Raw genomic sequence first — 4735 nt, forward strand, 5'->3', positions numbered from 1 at the left:
GCCATGGCACCGACTAGGTTTATCACAGTAACACATGACTGCAAGACTAACCGTTTGTAAGCAGGCAGAAAGTAAAAACTTTAGCTAATCACTACTCACTGACCAAGCCCCCAGCAGCAGGATTGCTACTGCATACAGTTTAAATTACATTGAGTTACTGATGCTATCTTTTGTATGAAGTCATAGATTGACTGTATAAGATTAAGTCATAGATTGTCATCAGGACTGAAACTGTGGAATAGTGTTTCAGTGTTTCTATGACATACGATTCAACTTTTTGCATTTAAGGGGCCCCTATGGACGGTTGCTGCGTTCATGATATATATTTTTTTGTGGTGAGAAATAAGCCTCTCTTCTTGGGGCGCCCGCTGGCCTAGTGATCAAGGCGCATACCACATACTAGGCTATGATGCCTGCTGGCGTCGCAGGTTCGATTCCCGATCCGGACGACCTTTGCTGCATGTCATTCCCCATCTCTCTCCCCATTTCCTGTCAGTCTACTATCCTATCAAATAAAGGAATAAAAATCCCCCCCAAAAAAACAAATCTTTAGAAATAAGCCTCTCCAGCAACACATTTCGGAACACAGGCCAACAGTATGGAATATCATGAAGCTGTTTGACACTCATTGTCACATGACTCCCAAATCATGTGTTCCTAATTTTAAGATTGGTAAATAGAAATCTTGTTTCTGCCAGAAACAGTAAAAAAAGTTTGCTTTTCTGGTGCCCCTAAGGCCTAAACTAAGGTCTAAGTGAAATGGCTTTTGACTCTGCGTTGTGGAGGAGCCCCTCAATATGTGATTCAAATTTGGGGTAGATCGAAGTCATGATTTGATTTTTGGCATTCTTTTGTAAAATAGGCCTTTCCCACAAAAGCCAATTATAGCCAGTCAGTATGGAATATTACAAAATGTATATATTATACATGTTCATCACATGACTCCAGAGACAGTGGGAAAAAAGTCAAATGCTAAATGGTGGAAACTCTATAGTTAATTGAGAATAGGCTTGGCCTAGGACAGTTGCATCACTTGATCCATGCAAGGAATCCAGTGTAAAATAAACTTTGATTGTATGACCTTCAATAGTTGTAGGCAAAGTGGGCCGGTATAGCGCAGAAAGCTCGCCCTCGTGGGGCGGTTCTTGTATGCTTGTATTTGTTTTACTGAGGATAAGATTAGAAATAACTTTAGGGTTAGGCTAGGGTGACCAGACGTCCCGTTTTACCCGGGACAGTCCCGTTTTCAAGCTGCGTGTCCCAGTGTCCCGACAAATATCTCTAAAACACTATTATGTCCCGGTTTTCAACATTCACTGCAAAATTGTCCCAGTTTTCGGCAGAATTAAAATAATAGTAGCTGTTTTCAGTGGTTGCATAGACATTTATCATGTTCTTTTCATGAAAACATGCTCACCTAACCAATCAGAAAAAAGGAACAAATTCATTGCGTGTCTGAATTCAACGCTGAGGCTGTTTGTCAATCACTCACTGCCTGTTTAAAACCATGCGGTGCGTGTGTGCGCGTGCACGAACGTTAGAGAATGGGCAAGCGCGTGCGCGGTAACGTGCGCATTGCTTTTAGGGTCCCAGTTTTAGGCAACAGTGTTTTGTGTCCCGGTTTGAGTGGCTGAAAATATGGTCACCCTAGGTTAGGCATAGTTTTACTGGTGTTACGTTTAGGAATAGTTTTTGGCACTGTTTTACTGAGGTTACGGTTAGGAATAAGGTTAGGTTTAACCGTTTAGGCATCAGGCATGGTTTACTGAGGTTACGTTTAGGAATCAGAGGTTCTACCATTCCAACGCATTAACTCCAGAGGCGACTGTGTTTTGAGGCGAGCGCTCAGGTATTCTCCCTTGGCCTACTGGCACTGGCAGGGCAGGATTACTACTCAGGTTACACCGATCAGTCCAGCGGTTTACAAGATTAGCTCCTCACAGACAAGACAAACAAATAGACAGACAGATGGGCAAAAGCATAATCTCTAGATAATGAACATCTAAACATATTGTGTCACATGCTGATTCTATGGTTCATATGGAGTGACAGCAGGATTAACATGAAATCCTCCTTTACTAAAGTCATAACTGCCATAACATATGGATTGGAGTATTAGGTTATATTAACCTAAATGTGTTGTGTCATGACAGCCTGTAGCCTAGGCTATACATAACAGCCTTATCATTCAGATGCGCTTTTCTCCCTTAGGCGTCTTACTGCTATACAAATAAGCTTACCATATGAAAGACATCTCTCTACTGTAGTATTGTCTATATTAGGCTATTATTATTATTATTATTATAAACCTATTATTGTAACAACCTCAGTGGCTGGCATGATCAAAACATGGTGGCGGGCTATTTGAAACGGCTGCTACTCGAAACCTGTAGGCTAATAGACTTACTTAGCCCATTCTTACCTCCCCTTTTCCACTGTAAATAGCCTATATATTTTTTTTCTCTTTTTCTTCTTCTTTATAACTGCTTCTTTTTTCTTTTTGTTAAGGATGATATCTAGTATATGCATACTAGTAGTACTGTGTTCTATCCGTCTGTCTTTCAATGTTATATGAGATACATAAAGGCTTCCTGTGAATAAAGCCGCAAAGCTTACTAGGTAGGATCTCCTTTTAGTTGACCGTGTACCAGTGAACTGTACTGTCATGAAACCAACTGCACCTTTTCACCTTCTAATAAAATCGTCAATGAATCAAATTAATCAATCAACCAATCAATCAATCAGTCTCATCCGACTTCGCCACTTTTCAACCTATCTTCATAGGCTAATTGGTCCTCACTATATGCTATATAGCCTATATACCATCATTACAGGCTAAATAACAACGTCATTAAAAAAAAAAAAAAAACGTAAGGCACGTAGGCCACCAAAAACGTGCCGTACGTGTTTGGGGGTTTGTTGAAGGCTCTTGCAGTGTGGTGCACCGTGCACGGCTGCACGCATGCAGTGCAGTCAGAGGTGAATGCACTTGCAGAGAGAGACTGAGAAGGATTTGGGCTTGATTATGTAATCTCTGTGGGGAAGTCCGCACACCCCGCCCACACACACACACACACACACACACACACACACACACACACACACACACACACACACACACACACACACACACACACACACACACACACACACACACAACACACACACACACACACACACACACACACACACACCGCAATAGTCTGCAGAGTCAAGCGTCTCTTTGTTATGATAATACGAGTGTGCACAGCGTTAAAAATCTGTAACTTCATTAAATGCAGCGCGCGTGTGCGTCGTAGGTTACTCATTTAGACCATGGCTGCTCATGCATAAACAACGATGCAGAGGCGTGCGCGCACGCACACAGACCATGGGGAGTTTTTTTGTACTTCCTCGCGTCACATCTTTAGAACCTTTGACCCACTTCTGTGATTTCCATGTTGTGACATCTAATCTAGACAGACCTAGTGACATCGAGACCTACTGCAGCTGCACACGCACATACAGTAGAGCTGCCTGCTACCTTTAAACGCATTTAAACATTTTAGTTTGTATTTCTATACCATTTAAATCGTATTGAGAAAAACAAAGAAATGCTTCTATTTGATAGTAGCCTAGTATAAAACCCAGCGTGTCACAGTCACTTCTGCTGTGATATTTATAGGACAAGTTGGCAACATATAACAGTGATATGTTGATCGTCGTGGGCCCATTCTATTCTTTCATTCTTTGCACAAACTCTGTAAACAAGTGAGATTCTGTGGGGTGTGTGCCTCGAAACGCTGCTCTGGACCAATCAGCGCTCACCTCCAGCCCACGTGGTTACCTTGTTTACTACGAGGCTGCAAACCGCTGACCGGGCGGGCAGGAAAACCTGGCTGGTAGCAGCCGGATCGGATCACTTCATTTCTTCTCCAAAACGAAAAGAACATTATGTTGGAGGTTAAAATCTTGTAGAACCGCGTTGCAGCCACGGGTTCATCATCGGCATTTGGTAAAACTGCAAACCGATGCGTGCTTTCGCTTTGCCTCGTTGGTTTGTTTTGGTTTTGGACCGCGTTTTGGGGCAGCTGTTTAAGTAGCCCTGAAACATGAGGGTCGTATCTCACGAGTCACGACCGTCATGGATGAGGTTCAACCTGGCGTTAAGCGGTGCAGCCGATTTGCAACGTACGTCTACACAAACGTCCAGACTTGAAAAATAAATTGCTTGCTGAAGGTTCAAGGATGTCCCAATATGTTACACTCAAGTAGAATTACCCGTGTCTTCTGTATTGTTTAATAAGAAGCATTTTAATCCAATCAACGGCAATTTCTAAGATTTTTCTGTACGCGACCCCATCGGTTGGGAGGTGTACTGCACTCTGATACATTAAAACATTTTTAGAAAATAGCCGCCGATCGGATTAAAATGCTTCTTATTAAACAATTCAGAATGTACGGGTAATTCTGCTTAAGCGTACCATGTTATGACACCTGTGAGCCTTCACCAGTTCCTTTATATTTGAACGTTGGTGTACGACATACGTGGCAAATTGGCTAAACTGCTTCACACCAGGTTGAGGTCGATCCATGACGCTCAGGGCTACTCCCTCTCTCCCCCATTCCACTTTTTGTCCGGTCCGCGATTTCGTCGCCTCTCTCTCCCACTGGCTCAGCCATAGAAGAGGTTCAAGTCCCAGCCGGTCACAGCAAGCCTGATGGTCTGGAAGGGGGTGTGACTGACTGTGTAGTC

This window comes from Nannobrachium achirus, assembly GCF_963921795.1.
Source record: "Nannobrachium achirus genome assembly, chromosome: 7".
NCBI lineage: Eukaryota > Metazoa > Chordata > Actinopteri > Myctophiformes > Myctophidae > Nannobrachium > Nannobrachium achirus.